General features: G+C 40.4%; 1 protein-coding gene and 1 pseudogene across 2 annotated transcripts in view; both read right to left on the bottom strand.

Moving 5' to 3' along the window:
- esamb (endothelial cell adhesion molecule b) overlaps positions 1-18,143 on the bottom strand; it is a 161,084-nt gene that overhangs the window by 77,079 nt on the left and 65,862 nt on the right. The gene's annotated exons all lie outside the window — the stretch shown is intronic.
- On the bottom strand, positions 15,404-15,494 carry LOC148358845 (U2 spliceosomal RNA; annotated as a pseudogene).

The raw sequence follows: 18,143 nt of genomic DNA, 5'->3' as shown, positions 1-18,143 counted from the left end.
AACAAAGCCTGCAATTGGCCGAAAAAGATGAACGTGTATAGCACGTGGTTGACGGCATGCAGAAAGCATTTTTTACTTTTCTGTATTTGTAAATATTTTATTCTCCTGGATTTACTAAACTCACGGATATAAGAGGACCACGGCTGCACATTATTATTGAACACGACGACTTCGGTGAGCTACTTGGGCTATATATTTTCCCTGAATCTTGTTTCAGACTGAACTCGATGTTTCTGTGATAAGCGGTGCAGATAATGGATGGAATGGAGTGTCTATTTTTAAATTAAACTCAATTGCAAGTGTTTATTGTCATATGCACAGTAAAGTTGCGAGCGAAAATAGAAACTAAGGAATGGTTGGCATTTCTTGAATCCCAAGACTTTAACCTTACGAATGATGGAACGACGCATTTGAGTGACATCGTACGGACACCGCATCCGCACGTGTTCTCGACACGTATTTGCGTCTTTGCAAGCTTTGGGCATGTTAAGGGGGTAATAAGTTGGACTGAACCATCTGACTGTTTTGTCGACGTTCCCATTGTAGCGCCTTATAATCCGGTGCGTCTTATGTATGTTAAATATAGGACCAAAAACTATTTTTTCGGGGTGCGCCCTATAACCCGGTGCGCCTTATAGTGCGGAAAATACGGTAATCCAAAAGTAATTGAAAGTAATCCAGTTAAAGTAACCCTACCCAACCCTGGCAAGGGGTATGTCAGGCCACTCGAACGTGGCTCCGGATCTTCAACCGGCCGAGCCAATCAGATCACAGGCGAGAAAACCCGCTAATCATCTCCATTCTTACGAAACATCGATACTATATTTAGAACTCGGTAGATGATTAAAATATTCACTCGATTTTAGACCGGAATATTTGCATACAATACATAAGAAGTCGATTTTGCATCGCGGCGTCTTCCGTGTATTAATGCAAGGACTCATTAAAGGAGCTGGTTCACATACAAGACATATTTCCTTCCACTTAACCTTAACGATATCTTGATGGTTTTTCTTAATTGAGTTTCCTGCTGGTCGGCACGTGCAATCCTTCTCCCCGGTGACCTAATGCCTTCCGAGATGAAATACCGGCAAAGCTGTTACAAGGAAAGGAGTGCCATCCGTCAATGCTTAATCCGTGCTGCTTATTTTTACGACTTTGACACCGAACTACGCTAACAAGCAGGCAATACTCCGATTGGAAAGGGAATATAGTGGAACCTCGCTAGTTCGCGGTTCCACTTTCGCGGGTCTAAAAAGTATACCTTACCTTCTCAATAAAAGCATTTATTGACTTGACGCCATTGAGCGCGAGCTTATGTCAACTGAGGACACGGTGTGGACACTCTTATTGTGAAGGGGAGGGGGAGGCCCTGACAAAAAACTTCGCTCACCCCGTCCTCCTTCAACTCCTCCCACCTCACCCCCTTCTTATGTAGCGCTGTTTATCATGGAGGCATTCGGCGGCGCGACGTAAGTATATTCTCTTCCGTCACATTTCATCTCAAGTTTTACTTTATTATACGAAAAGCGAGCGTTTGTTTGTACTACCTAAACACGGCTAATTGTGTGCGGTTTCGTGTATTTGTATTAAAAGCCGTTCGGTGCCGCTAGCTAAAGTATGTTGTTATTGTCAGAAGGTAGCTCTTTCACTTTCATTAAAATGAACACAGACCATTTTTTAACTGTTGTTACCCAAAACGCTTCACAAACACTCATCAAATATCACATTTTCACAGTTTTTATTTTCAATATGTAACCGGTAATGTTAACAAGCGAAATAAACTGCGATGGCTGCATGTGGTTGAGAGCGGTTAATACAATCGTACTGAATGGTTCGTAGTGGTTTTGCTGCAGTCCTATTCCGTGTGCATACAACATATTTTACAGTTTTATTTTTTGTTATAATATCAATTTCACTCTCTCTCTCTCTCTCTCTCTCTCTCTCTCTCTCTCTCTCTCTCTCTCTCTCTCTCTCTCTCTCTCTCTCTACCCGTATTCAATATGGTATACTGTATACCTGTATACGTTTTTTTTTAAATCTCACTGTGTTTATTTTTTCCTAGCTGTTACTTTTTTCTTGCTTTTTTGTTCTCTATTTATTTTTTCCTTTATTTGTTTCTATCTTTTCTTCTGGCTCTTTTTTTCTCTCCCTTTGTTTCCTTTTTTTCTCAGCTTTTCACTACTTTTTCAATCTGGTCCTTTTTTTCTTTTTTGCTCTATTCAATCTTTCTTATTCCACTCTCATTTCAAATGAAACGGCTCGCCTCTTCTTTACACTTTGCAGCAAACGTATTGAATGGATGCACGAGATATTAAACAATAAAAATGTCAAAGTTCTTAGCGCGCTGGAGATAGTATAGACATAGACAGTATAGAATGTTTACACACAAACTAGGAAGAGGAAACTGGATTTTTCTTCCGGATGGATGCTGGGTGTCCTTTCTTTTTTGTTTTTTTCACCTTCCTCCACTTGCGTACCATTGATTCATTCATCTTCAATTTTCCTTTCTTTTTTTTCAATGTTTTTCCGAATAGCGTAGAAATCAACAGACCATGGCGGACAAAAACACAGAAGGCATGTACCGTATTTTCCGCACTATAGGGCGCACCGGGTTATAGGGCGCACCCCCCAAAAATGTTTTTTGGTCTTATATCTTCCACAGATAAGGCGCACCGGATTATAAGGCGCTACAATGGGAACGTCGACAAAACAGTCAGATAGTTCAGTCCAAATTATTACCCCCTTAACATTCCAAAAGCTTGTAAAGAAGCAAATACGTGTCGTAGACACGTGCAGATGCGGTGTCCGTACGATGTCACTCAAATGCATCGTTTCAAATATTATTCGGAAGGTTAAAGTCTTGGGATTCAAGAAATGCCAACCATTCCTTAGTTTCTATTTTCTTTTTCGCTTGCAACTTTACTGTGCATATGACAATAAACACTTGGAATTGAGTTGAATTCACTCAACTCATCACAGCAACATCAAGATTGTTCTAAAACAAGATACCGGGAAAATATAAAGCCGCATAGCTCACCTAAGTTCTCACGTTCAATAATGATACGCAATCATGGTCTTCTTACAACCGTGAGTGTAGTAAATCCAGGAGAGTAAAATGTTTATAAATACAGACTAATGAAACATGCTTCTTTATGGCGTAGTTTAGCAAGCTTGCTATTCAGTCATCTTTTTCGGCTAATTGCAGGGTTTGTTTTGGCCCTCCAGCCTATCCGAGGCTCCGAATAACTTCAGCCAATAGCGATCGATTTGACTGATGATTGACACATCTTTTTCGGCCAATTGCAGGGTTTGTTTCGGCCCTCTAGCCTATCCGAGGCTCCGAATAACTTTAGCCAATAGCGATCGATTCAAATGATGATTGACACATTGGTTAGCCAATGGAACGTCGGTATATAAATCCCAGCATACACCGCGGACTACTCCACGTTCAGGGGAAAATCCGAGTCGGCGGCTGTTGCGTAAGTTGCGAGACCTTGCGATTTAATATTGAGCCATATATAAGGCGCACTGTATTATAAGGCGCATGGTCAACTTTTGAAAAAAATTAAGACTTTTAGGTGCGCCTTATAGTGCGGAAAATACGGTAATGTTTTGCATGCCACACGCCCAAAAAATTGTTCGTATCTATCGTTTTTCGTTAGTCGAATGGTCATAAGTAGGGGAGCTATCGCTTACATCACTTGTTATGCTGCTTCATCGATGAAAATAATCCCCTTAAAATTGAATAAAAACACAATATAATTTATATTTTTAATTTAATTTGTATGGTTGTATTTGGGGAAATAAAAACATCTGACCCAGAAAATAAATTCTAATAATTAGAAAAATTCTAGAAAAACAACAACAAAAAAAGTCCAGGTAAAAACCTAATTTCCAAAGGTGGGCGGAACATATTTGGCACAAAAGCGTCAAAGCTTTGTGGAGTTTTACATGCAACCTTAAATGGCATTTGAATAAAATCAAGTGGGTAATAGTCCACCAGCTTCATTCTTCTCTGCAGCAGTTCCCCGCCGTTGCACGCAGCCAGCGTGACATTTAGCGTCTAGCTAGCTAGCGAGAATCACACTCATGCGTTAGGCACACAAATCACGGCCGTGATTAATACGGGACGGCTATTTGCGCAGGTCCCTGTTGTACATTAGCCGGCTAATGTGAGCTTTTATTGATCCCTGGAGGAGAAGATGTTCCTTTAGCGGCGAGGGTCAAGAAGAGCGAGCGTGGCCCTGAAGCTAACCGATTGAGCATTCAGAGCGGTATTGAAGGCGGTTTGGAGTCACCGTCTGCGTTTGAAGGGCGCTCGCTGAGATCATATTGGTGACCGTAATAATGCCAAGTCAGCGGATTTTCATGCAGGGTGATGACTCTAGACTTTTTGGGCTGTGGGTAAAAATTATTCTGCACGTCAACGGAGAAAAAACTGAATTTTAACTGAGAGGTTCTGACCCATTGACAAATGTGTGTTATGTTTTAAAGACATTGCCAGTTTTTGTAGTAGAGAGAGATCATTTTCTGGCGTGGTAGGGTGAGGAAGGCCATGTGGAGTTTTCATGTTCTCACTGTGCCTGCATGGGTTTCCTTCAGGCGCTCGAGTTCCCAAAAACATATATCAAGTAATTGGCCAGTTCAAACTGTGTTTAGGCGAGTTGTATGTCTCTTTGTGCCCTGTGACTGGCTGGCAACCAGTTCAGGGTGTCCCATGCTCTCAGTACGGAGATAGCTGGGATGTGCTCCAGCATCCCCGCGACCTTAGTGATGAGAGGCGCCGCAGAAGATTAATGGATGGATGAAGTAAACGTTAAGAATTGTAGTAAAAAAGACAACCAGAAGACAATGATGATTTTTATGCCAGTCCAGAGCTACTGTCCTCAACGTCCACGCCATGTTAGAGACAGGGTTGGGTAGGGTTACTTTAACTGGATTACTTTCAATTACTTTTGGATTACTCCAATACCAAATATGCTAATAAAAGACAAAAGAAACTAAATATGAATAAAATGACTCAATTTTGTGCAGGATTGGGGAGTAACGGAATACATAGAACGGCAAAAATGATGTTGGCAAGCTATTTGGATTTATTTTCATTTTGTTTCTGTCGCATTTTACGTTAGTTTTGCCGGAGATCAAAGCCAGGAGAGAAAGCTTACCACGTGTTGTGAGTCATCATTTTTTTCATTTTTAGTTTCTTTTGTCTTTTATTAGCATATTTGGTGTTGGAGTAATCCAAAAGTAATTGAAAGTAATCAAATTAAAGTGACCCTACCCAACCCTGGTTACAGAAGATGTCAAACATCTGACCCGTGGGCCGTATCAGACCCACCAATACATTGAATCTAGTCCAGATGACAAAGCTGCGAAAAGTGCAAGAGAAAAATGAACTGCAGTTTTGAATATGTCCACTTGATGTCCCAAATCCACGAATCACAAGACACAGTATCTGTACAGACGCTCCCCTTCTTGCGACCATTCGAGTTACGTAATACGATGATACAAACATTTTTTTCGGGATATCTGGGGCCATTGCTGTAAGTTAGATTTTGTATTGTGCACTTTTTTCCGAATACAGGACATTATTGTAGTGCTTCTTTCTGCCGCTACCGGCGTGTGGTGGCGCTGTGAGAGCACACCCAGCATCCACCCGAAGAAGAAATCCAGCTTCCTCTTCCTAGTTTGTGTGTAAACATTCCATACTGTATGTCCAGTGCGCTAAGAACTTGGACATTTGTATTGATAAATATCTCGTGCATACATTCAATATGATCGGTGTTTATTATAAAAGAAGCGAGCCGTTTCTTTTGAAACGAAAGCGGAATAAGAAAGCTTGATGCGGTTGAGAAAATGGTCGAAACGTTTTTTTTTTTGGCCACTTTTTACCATGGAGAAGGACCTTTTGATGCACATCTTTCAAAAGTAAGGTAAATGTAACTTGATTTATCTTCATAGAGCATATTACTTTCTGAAATGTTTATTTTTTTAGTACAAAACAATACAGGTTATAAACCTTTAACATACAAAATATAGCACTGAAGCAACTTACAAACAAATTCAACTTACGAATGATCTCGTTCGTAAGTCTGGCAGCGTCTGTATTTATTTCTCTATCTCTCTCTCTCTCTTTCCCTTTCCAACTTCTGTCTCTCTGTCTCTGTCTCTCTCTCTCTCTCTCTCTCTCTCTCTCCATCCCTTTAACTCTCACCTTTCTTCTGTTTTTCACACTCTTATTTTTCTCTCTCTTACTTACTTTCACTCTTTTCTCTCTCTGTCTCTCGTTCTTTTTTCTTTCTGTCCCTCTTTGTCACTGTGACTCAATTTCTTTGTTTTTGTCTTTCCCTCTGTACAGTATTTGTTTCTTTCTTTCTCTATTTGTCGCTCTCTTTCTCTTAGTTTTTCTCTCTTCCTCTTCTCTCTCTCTCTTTCCGTCTTTCTTCCTTTCTCTTGCCTCCCCTTTTCTGCATATTCTCCTCTCTCTTTGTCTCTTTTTCTCCCCGTTTCTCTTTCTCTCATTCCTTTCAGTCTTCGAGTCCGGCCCCCGTGAGCGTTTTTTTCTACCATGTGGCCCCCAAGCTCAGATGACACACCCATTCGACACACCTGCGTTAACCCCTCCTGGCCTTGCTTCACTAGACCGAAACCACCCGACCCAGAAGGTGCAGGAAAGATCCAGCATCTCTAACGAGCTTTTTCTCCCCCGAACCCGAAGCCTATTATACCGAGTTGTACCCCCCCGTTGACCCCGCCGAGTCAAGCCAAGCGTCTGCTCCAAACCGATTGCTCCGGAGCTTGCACTAAGTCCGTCAGAGACTCCAAGAAGGAAAAAGAAAGGTATACACATTGCGAAACCATGATATTCTCAGCTTTTATCGCCTCATGCCACGTCTTGTGGTAACAGCTCTCACTCAATGGCAACACGCTTGCGGAGACAGAGGAGACGCTTCAAAGTGGGTCATTGGTAAAAAAGAAAAAAGTCTGCCCTAAAGACAGTTATTCCGCAAGATGGCAGCTCACCTGATGAAGAAAATTGGGTCGCTGGCACTCGGGTAAGGGGACACGCTGAGTGATAGTTCGTAGACCTTCCACTGCTAGTCGTGACATGTAATTGGGGTATCCTATTTCTTTAGTAAACAGAGTAAATACAATAAAAAGACTGGATGGGTCATAGTTTGTTGCTATGAGGAAAGGTAGCTTAACAGAGGATGGATAGATTTCTCTCAAGGTGCAAAACGTAATACCGCACCCCCATCATCGTCAGTGAGGCAAATGTCAAATTCAGGTTTTTGGTACCAATGGAAAGTATAAGAGATAAGCTTTAAAATAATACCGTAGTCAAACCTTTGTTATGAACTACAGTGGAACCTCGCTAGATCGCGGTTCAGAGCTTCGCTGGTCTAAAAAATATACCTTACTTTCTCAATAAAAGCACTTATTGACTTGACGCCATTGAGCGTGAGCTTATGTCAACTGAGGACACGGTGTGGACACTCTTGTTGTGAAGGGGAGGGGGAGGCCCTGACACAATGCTTAGTTATTGCCGCTTCGCTCACCCACCCCTCCTTCAACTCCTCCCACCTCACCCCCTTCTTATGTGGTGCTCAGTTTATCAAGGAGGGAACTCGGCGACGCGACGTAAGTATATTCCCTCTGTCACATTTCATCTCAAGTTTGACTTTATTATACCAAAAGCGAGCGGTTGTTTGTACTACCGAAACACGGCTAATTGTGTGGGTTCGTGTATTTGTTGTAAAAGCCGTTCGATGCCGCTAGCTAAAGTATGTTGATTTGTCAGAAAGTAGCTCTTTCACCTTCATTAAAATGAACACAGACCATTTTTTTAACTGTTGTTTCCCAAAACGCTTCACAAACACTCATCAAATACAGTTAAAAGGATAGTCTAGTTTAGAAGTTTAATTTTAACAAAGGCATTTGTACTCGTATAAAAAAAAACAATTTAGACCGGACTAAAAAACATTTTTAGCACATATTTATTTAAATACACAATAAAAGGACTATCGTCTTGTTTTCCAGAATCGGAAATGCGGATATTTAATCACTGTTTTTGTTACTTTTCCTATTAATGTGGATTATGAACCTCGGGTAAAGTGTTTTCGAATGTCCTATTTTTCAAAAAAGCGAAAAATGTATAAGAATATTCATGATTTTCTTCATTTTTTTCTCAGATATCGGTCTGTAACTAAAAAGAGAATGTTGCGACTTGCGGTTTATTTCTGCAGAGCGGGAGAAAATATATAGGTGTTAGAAGGGCCAAACCGAAGTCCAGACTTGTGGAAAAATCTCAAAACTGCTGTGCACAAACGATCACCATCAACCCTTAAGGAACTGAGTGGTTAGCGCGTCTGCAGCACAGTTCTGAGGTCATGGGATCAAATCCAGCTACCAGCCGTCCTGTGAGGAGTTTGCATGTTCTCCCCATGCTTGCGAGGAGGTTCCTCCAGGCACTCAGATTTCTTCCCGCATTCCAAAAACATGCATGTCAGGTTGATGGGCCATCAAAAATTGTCTCTGGGTGGGAATGAACGAGTGAATTGTTTGTCCCTGCGTACCCTGCGACTGACTGGCAACCGGTTCAGGGTGTCCCCTTCCCACTTCCTGAAGATAGTTAGGATGGGCCCCAGCACCCCTGCAACTCTACTGAGGATAAGCGGTGCAGATAATGGATGCATGGATATATATAAATACTGTAGGTACACCATGCTGGTAATGGGTTAGACCAGGGGTCGGGAACATATGGCTCGCGAGCCATATATGGCTCTTTCTATGAGTACCTATGGCTCAGAGACCAATTTGATTGCATGCAAAATTTCTCCATCTTGTTCAAAACCGGGAATGTCTATGCTATTCAGGTACACGTAAAGCCAAACCAAAGCTAAATGTAAAGGAAACACTTCGCAGTATATATAGGGCACGTTTTTCACTACAATTTACAGTCAAGGTGTCACACAAAAAAAAGCGGGAAAAAAAACTCGTTTTGGCTGTACAACGCTAAAGAATCCTTTATTTAAAAGTTCACTATATAATCTGTGTTCAGATACTTTATGATGAATCCACAGAACTGTAAATACGCCAAAACACCGGAAGAGAACTTAGTCATTTGATTGGGTGAGTGGGAGGGATGGGTGGAGCTATGCAAAAAGTACAAGCATTCCCTCCCATCTCTCGCCAAAGGTAAGCACATAAGGCTCCCTATTCTCAGAATGTTGTGACGTTTTTGCAAAATAAATGCTTGCATCTGGTTTTGAAACCAATATGTATGAAAAAAAGGGTCAAAAGGAGTTTAACCGATCTTGAGTAATTGCAAGAAAGAGACAAGTTTAAAGTGGTATGTTTGTTGATTTTGGGACAGGGGCTCTGGCATTATTCTCTTTTCATAATTTTTATCAAATCATCAAAAATAAATGTGCTGAAGACTAAGCTTTTGTCTGGGGCGCGGGTTTAGCAATTTAGTAAATTTGTCTCATAATATATGGTGTGGCTCTTTCCCAAAATAAAATTAATATTTTTTGCTTTTATGGCTCTTTGAGTCAAAAAGGTTCCCGACCCCTGGGTTAGACCCTCCATTGCCTTCAGAACTGCCTCAATTCTTCAAAGCATAGATTCAATAAGGTGGTAGGAGCGTTCCTCAAGAGTTCCGTCCATGTTGACATGATGGCATCACACAGTTGGCGCAGATTTGTAAGCGGCACATCCATGATGCGAATCTCCCATTCAACCACATCCCAAAGATGCTCTATTGGACTGAGATCTGGAGACCGTGGAGCAATTTGAATACAATGAGCTCATTTTCATTGTTCAGGAAACCAGTCTGAGATGATTCCACCTTTATGACATGGTGCCATGTCCTGCTAAAGTACCCATCAGAAGTTGGGTACATTGTGGTCATAAAAGGAGGGACAGGGTCAGGAACAGTACTCAGGTAGGCTGTGGTGTTGCACCGATGCTCAATTGGTACCAAGGGGCCCAGAGATTGCCAAAGAAATATTCTCCACACCATTACACCACCACCACCATCAACCTGAACCGTTGATACAAGGCAGGAAGGATCCATGTGTTCATATTTTTGACGCCAAATTCCGACCCTAACATCTGAATATTGCAGCAGAAATCAAGACTCATCAGACCAAGCAACGTTTTTCCAATCTTCTATTGTCCAATTTCAATAAGCTCGTGCAAATTGTATCCTTAATTTCATGTTCTTAGCTAAATGAAGTGGTCTCTTGCTGCTGTAGCTCATCTGCCTCAAAGTTCAACGAACTGTTCCTTCAGAGATACTCTTCTGCCTACCTTGGGTGGTTATTTGAGTCACTGTTGCCTTTCTCTCAGCTCGAACCAATCAGACCATTCTCCTCTGACCTTTAGCATCAACAAGGCACTTCCGCCCACAGAACTGAGCGCTCACTGGATTTTGTCCTTTTTCCGACCATTCTCTGTAACCCCGAGAGATAGTTGAGCGTAAAAAAAACCAGTAGATCAGCAGGAACTGGGATACTCAGACCAGCCCTTCTGGCACCAAAAACCATATCACGTTCAAAGTCACTATAATCACCTTTCTTCCCTATTTGGATGCTCGGTTTGAACTGCATGAGATTGTCTTGACCATGTCTACATGCGTAATTGCACTTAGTTGCTGCCATGTGATTGGCTGTTTAGAAATTAAGTGTTAGAGAGTGCTTAAGCAGGTACTGCATAATACAATTGCTGGTGAGTGTGTATGTATTACAGTGGAACCTCGGTTTTCGAACGCCTCTCAGTTTGAACAAATCGGAGTCAGACCAAAAATTTTGAGAAATTCTTGCTTCGCTGTTCGGTCTAAAAATCGGAGTTCGAACGCCGGTAATGCGTACACTAGGGTGCGATGCTGAGCGGCGTACAGGTGTCTTAGCCCCTTATTATGCCTCCGAAGAAAGTCAGTGCAAGCAGCAAAGTTGCTACAGGTGAAAAAAGAAAAGTAGTGCGTACAACTATTGCATTTAAGAAAGAAATAATAGCAAAATATGAAAGAGGTGTGCGAGTGTCTGATCTTGCTAGGGAATACAGCATGGCTAAATCTACGATCAGTACGATACTAAAGAATAAGGAGGCTGTGAAATCTAGTGATGTGGCTAAGGGAGTGAGTGCTATAAGCAAGCAACGGCTGCAAGTTTTGGAAGAGGTTGAAAAACTTTTGATGATTTTCCTCTCCCCACCTTCCACCTGCGCCTTCTGCTGACCACCACAAAGGTAAGAAATCCTATTCATAATTCTTTTCTTTATCCTTTTTTTTATTTTTACACGTTCATGTTAGCGTAATCTTTCGTACGGAAGATTACGATAACGCGAACGTACGATTAGCCTGGGTTAGCTATACGGTAACCATTCAAGGTAAACATTCAGGGTGTTGGAACGGATTAAAACGATTTACATTATTTTTAATGGGAAAAATGATTTCGGTGATCGAACAAATCGGTTTTCGAACAGGGTTCTGGAACGGATTATGGTCGTGAACCGAGGTTCCACTGTATATATAAAACCCCATTTGAAAACCACTTGTCCAGAGGAGGAACAGGAAGGAAATGATGACAGAAATCTTGTTTTTTTCCTCCCATTTGCTTTTTTTTTCTGTTCCAGCGAAACGGAAGCAAATGTGGCACGCTGACATTTCTCCTCAAGACGAAACCATCTACTTTTCGAACGTTCAGATGAGTCTGGGTTTTTTTTTTGTGGTGAAAAGTGGGTTGAGTGTAGACTTGAGGACGGGAGAAAAGCGTCTTGACAGCATGAGAAGCTGTCTGCTCGGCTAACGTCATCCGCCGGCTGGCCCCGGACCCCGGGGCCCCGACTTCTCACCCTTCGCTTATACGTCTGATGCAGAAAACGACTTGTCACGGGCAGCCAAACGGAGGCGCCGAGGAGTCGGACCGTGACGGCCATGTTGGTCCCGGGCCAGCTTTTAATGAGTCCGGCTTCCTTGGTGTGAAAATGCACTCGTGCAAATGAGTGGAAAACGTGCCAAACGTGTGAAATGGGGTGTAAAAGGTGGGAAAGTTATAGAAAATCTTGGATCAGCAGTTTTCAGATCAGGCATGTCAAATATATGGCCTGCAGGCCGGATGTGGACCGTTGAATGGATTAATCCAGCCCGCCTTACATTTCTGGGTATCCATAAAAAAGAAGCAAGTCTCTAGGTTCAGGGGTCGGCAACCCGTGGCTCAGGAGCCGTGTGCGGCTCTTTACCGCTGCAGAGTGGCACCAAATGTTTAAATCGAAAGAAATATATATTTTTATTTCAATATAATTTCTTTAAAAAGACAAACATGACACAAATCAACGTTTTTCCAATGCTGTAAAAATGTGTATGATAAATATTAAATGTATTATATATTAAATTAATTATTATATATTAAATTAAAACTCCATTAATCTACACAAATTAAGAAAAAGTCCAGTTAGAATAATGTAGAAAAAGAGTATTAATATTAATATTCTTGTTGCAAGTAACAATGAACAAAATGTGTATTTGTTGTTAAAAAAATTCGCAGTTCGCTTGATAACAGTTAGTAAATATTTTAACTCAATACTTTCTATATTGTATTAATTTTCTAATAAATTTTTTAAACAACTAATTTATATTAATCTACAAAGTAGTTTCGCGTTATTGTATTTTATTTTTTTATATTTTTATATTTTTCACAACAGAAAATTGTACTTCTCATTTGACAGAAGAAATGTAAAAAAATTGACACAATCATTTTTAATTTTGATTTTCAATTGTGAAGTAAATTTCTCTTGTTTCTTTGTTTGGCAGTTAATTTCAAATCTATTTTTTTTATTCTCAAGAATTATCTAAGCAAAAGTAGATACCGTATTTTCCGCACTATAAGGCGCACCTAAAAGTCTTAATTTTTTTCAAAAGTTGACCATGCGCCTTATAATACAGTGCGCCGTATTTATGGATCAATTTTAAAATTGCAAAGTTTTCCAACTAACTTGCAGCCGCCGACTAGATTTTCCCCCGAACGCCAAGTAGTCCGCGGTGTATGCTGGGATTTATTTAACCAATGTGTCAATCATCATTTGAATCGATCACTATTGGCTAAAGTTATTCGGAGGTCAAGGGGCGGATCCTTTTTATCATTTACAGGCTGGCATTGGCTGAAGCGGCAAAACAAAGCCTGCAATTGGCCGAAAAAGATGTGTCAATCATCAGTTGAATCTATTACTATTGGCTAAAGTTATTCGGAGGTCAAGGGGCGGATCCTTTTTATCATTTACAGGCTGGCATTGGCTGAAGCGGCAAAACAAAGCCTGCAATTGGCTGAAAAAGATGAATGCGTATAGCACGTGGTTGACGGCATATAGAAAGCATTTTTTACTATTCTGTATTTGTAAATATTTTATTCTCCTGGATTTACTACACTCACGGATATAAGAGGACCATGGCTGCACATCATTATTGAACACAACGACTTCGGTGAGCTACCCTGGCTATATATATATTTTCCCAGTATCTTGTTTCAGAATGAACTCGATGTTTCTGTGATAAGCGGTGCAGATAATGGATGGAATGGAGTGTCTATTTTTAAATCAAACTCAATTGCAAGTGTTTATTGTCATATGCACAGTAAAGTTGCGAGCGAAAAAAAAATAGAAACTAAGGAATGGTTGACATTTCTTGAATCCCAAGACTTTAACCCTCCGAATGATATTTGAAACGATGCATTTGAGTGACATCGTACGGACACCACATCCGCACGTGTCTACGACACGTATTTGCTTCTTTGCAAGATTTGGGAATGTTAAGGGGGTAATCAGTTGGACTGAACTATCTGACTGTTTTGTCCACGTTCCCATTGTAGCACCTTATAATCCGGTGCGCCTTATCTATGGAAGATATAGGACCAAAAACTATTTTTGGGGGGTGCGCCCTATAACCCGGTGCGCCCTGTAGTGCGGAAAATACGGTATATATTATACTTATGTATTTTCATACATATTTGTTATATCATACTGAATTTTAGAAATATTTTTATATAAAAATACTCTAGTCTAAATGCAGAAAATTAACTGAGCCTTTGGATTTGCTCATTTTAAGTAAAGACTTTTTTTTTAGGAAAAAAGGTTAAAAATATAAAAAAGTAAAGTTATTTTGTAAAGAGCAAAAAGTACATGGTTTTTAAAAAAAATATTCAGTACAATTAAAATATCACAAGATAAGATTTCTAATATTTTGTAGATTATAGGTTGTATCCATTATTACTTTTATTATTTATTAATATGTAATTAAAAAAATTCTAAAGATTTTAGGGAAATATTTTAGTCAAATAAAACCAGCACAGTGAATTTATATTTTAGTTGTTTTTTTTTTGGGGGGGGGGCATAAAAAAATAATAATGAAAAAGTAAAACCGTATGCTTTTGGACAAAGAACAGTGAATTGACTTGATCTATCCAAAAATTATATTTTTACTAGTTTACCATATATTCTATTTTCTTTTCATTTTATATGAATTTATATGAACTGTGATAAATACAAAAAGTTTAAAAAAAGACTATTTCCTTCTTTTATTCAAACATTGATTACCATTGTTTTGTGAGAAATGCACTTCCTTGGTTAAACCATGGAATGAATAACTCAATGTATTTTATTTCAAAAGGAGCGAATCAGTATATTTGTTTCTTTTTTCAGGGTAACCATGGTTACGTCATTCCTGACATCACGTCCTTCCAGGAAACGACAACGAGACGCTATAAAGCTAATCAGATCATTTCAAGGCTTCTCAGAACAAGGCTGCCTTCTGGCCCGCCTACCGCACCAAGAACCGATCCCCGTCAACTGATACAATCGACACAGAATATCGTTTTCCGGAGTACTTTTTTGCTACATTTTAAATACTGCAGTTAGAAATACGGTGGCACAGAGGAAGACAGCAAACTTCTCTTTTCCACAACACATGTGCTCTAAATACAAAACACCATTGTCTCGAAACATTTATGATGCCCTTCTAGAGAAATTACCGTAAAATCCGGACTATAGAGCGCACCTGATTATAAGCCGCACCCACCACATTTTAAGAGGAGAACAGCTTTTGTACTTACACAAGCCGCACCTGTATATAAGCCGCATGCACCCGCATTAAAATCAATCAAAAAATCACAATCACATTAAAATCACAATCACAAAATTAATCCAAGCCCTACTTTAAGTCTCGCGATTTTAACTGGGGGGATGGATTTTTTAAGGGTTATTGTTCTATCTTCTTTATTCATTATCCATTATCCGTTATCGGTCAGTTCAGAATACGCTACAAAGCCTAGGAGCCGGGACTCTTACTCTCATCCAAAAGGCCAAGCTAAGGTCCTAGCCTTAAAGCCTTGCTGCGATCATTGCGAATGCACCGTTCCCGGAGGTACTGCAATACCGGGCCGATGCGTGGAGTGGACAGAGCAAGCTCTTATACCATCTCCGGATTGCAAAAATCAATTAGGTCCTGCAATAACGAGTACACGGTTCAAAAACCACAGCCGGCAAAGTGAACGGAAAGTGATAAGTGTATATTTCCAAAGGTAAGGGTGGGAAAAATATGTATCCACTATTGTCTGCCGTGTCCACAAACACTCACCTTTACCGGTCTCCACTTCCCGTCATCCCCCGCGTCTGTTACGCCCCTTCTTTTGAATTGGTCAGTGCAAGACTTATCAGAATAAGTGTCCGAAATAAATACAAATAAATACATTAAAAAAATATACAGTTGCAAATACATATTATACATGGCTTACACATATTTACAAAGAAAGACGGTACACCGAGAGAGTTTTTAAAGCTTTAATAATAATATTATAACTTTCATCCCAAACCGTGCCTGTGAAGGGTAGCAAAACGCTACTAACAACACGCTCGCAATACAGTTAACGGGCCTGTTAAAAAAAACATACCGGACATGTAGAAATCACCGCAAACTGTTCTCATCTTCCTCCCTATAACTGACGTTATCAAAGTTGTCCTCGTCTAGTATAGGAAAGAGACTTTGACATATAGACGTCGTCCCACGCTTCCTTATTCCAAAAACACGCTAGCAACACGCTCGCAAACTCGTGCAGTAGCTCTGTTCCTTCTTTATCGGACTGCTCGATTGCGTTTAGCTTGTAAGCTGCGTCATGTGCCTTGAACTCGAGCGCCGCTGGCGGCTGTTAGAAAAATTACATAAATTGGCCGCATCACTAAATAAGCCGCAGGGTTGAACGTTTGGGAAAAAAGTAGCGGCTTATAGTCCGGAATTTACGGTAGTCAATTTTTTTGCCAACATGACGTATATAATTCATAACAGGAGCAAAACGGGATATTTCACAGAGCTTTATTTAATATTTACAATGTACTCACGATATTTCAACATATTCACTCCTAGATCAAGTCCTCACAATTTATCAATCCCAATTGAACAGCAATGGAAGTTAGCTGAGGCAGCACGGCGGCGCAGTGGTTAGCGCGTGTGCGGCAAAGTTCTAAGGTCTTGGGAACCTCCTGCGTGGGTTCAAATCCAGCTCCAGACTTCCTGTGCGGAGTTTGTATGTTCTCCCCGTGCTTTTCCTCCGGGCACTCCGGTTTCCTCCCACATTCCAAAAACATGCATTTCAGGTGAATTGGCCGGTCCAAATTGTCCCTAGGTGTAAATGAGCGAGTGAGTTGTCTGTCCCTGTGTGCCCTGCGATTGGCTGGCAACCAGTTCAGGGTGTCCCCTGCCCACTGCCTGATGATTGCTAGGATGGGCTCCAGCACCCCCGCAACCTTAATGAGGATAAGCGGTACGGCTAATGAGATGAGATGAGATTATTTTTTAGACCCGGTTAATGGGGACCAAAACCACCCGCGATAAGTGAAAATCCGCGAAGTAGCAGCGCACCTTCAAAAATGCTTAAAAAAAAATATATATATATATTATTATTTTTTTTTTAATTATTATTTTAATCTATTATTATTATTTTTTAGACCTGCGAAGCTCTGAACCCGCAAACGTGGAACCACAAAGTAGCGACGCCCCTTCAAAAGTGCTTTAAAAAAAATATATATATTTTTTTTTAATTTTATTTATTTTTTTATTATTTTATTTTATTATTATTTTTTTTAGACCTGCGAAGCTCTGAACCCGCGAACGTGGAACCACGAAGTAGCGACGCCGCTTCAAAAATGCTTAAAAAATAAAAATAAAATAAAATATATATATATATTTATTTATTTTTTTTACATTTTTTTATTTTATTATTATTATTTTTTTAGGCCCGCGAAGCTCTGAATCCGCAATCGTCGAAGCGCGAAGTAGCGAGGTCCCACTGTACTTGAATAATCGTAGTCAATGTAGCGTTGCTGAAGTTTCCTTATATCCTCAAGGAACGATGATAAGCAAATGCAATTTGGTTCATTACTGCAACAACCGCCAATGACAAGAGCACAAAAACCATGTTTGTGTTTCAATCTTGTATTTTCTCCACAGTATGGTTTCCTGGCGCTGTTCTCTAGAAATATAGGGCTCAAATTTTACCTGATGCAGACATCACTAGCAATTTCCTTTAGCGCAGTAGTAAATATGTGCTTGTCTTTAATAATCAACTTGATTTAAAAACACGTGACGTAAACAACTCGAAGAATTGAAAACGTGTGCGGGGGCCACGGCACACTCGGCGTTTAGCAGCCAAAGGTGGCAATGCCAAATTATGGGTTTGTTTCTTTCTACCCAATAAAAGTAGGAAGTTTGCTAATCACCACCATAATTAACAGGCAGTCAGGTAGGTTACCCTAGATCTGAAATTTTACCAAAAAACCTACAGTAAATTCCGGACTATAGAGCGCACCTGATTATAAGCCGCACCCACCGCATTTTAAGAGGATAACCGCTTTTGTACTTACACAAGCCGCACCTGTATATAAGCCGCATGCGCCCACATTAAAAAACGTAACACAAACACAAGGCAAAATGAATGGAAAATGATACCGGTACTTAAGATTTGATGCAGACCTGCAGAGTCCGGGTCCCGTTGAAAGTAATCCAAAGTCCGGAATTTACGGTAATTCAGTACTTTTGTTTTTGTTGACTAAGCATTTCTTCCTGAAAACACTCTCCCAGGGCAGAATGAGATTGA

Source organism: Urocampus carinirostris, chromosome 10, assembly GCF_059441175.1.
Source record: "Urocampus carinirostris isolate Australia breed hairy pipefish chromosome 10, RoL_Ucar_1.0, whole genome shotgun sequence".
Taxonomy (NCBI): Eukaryota; Metazoa; Chordata; class Actinopteri; order Syngnathiformes; family Syngnathidae; genus Urocampus; species Urocampus carinirostris.
The sequence above is the reverse complement of the archived record's forward strand: the minus strand, read 5'-3'. Positions and strand labels throughout refer to the sequence as shown.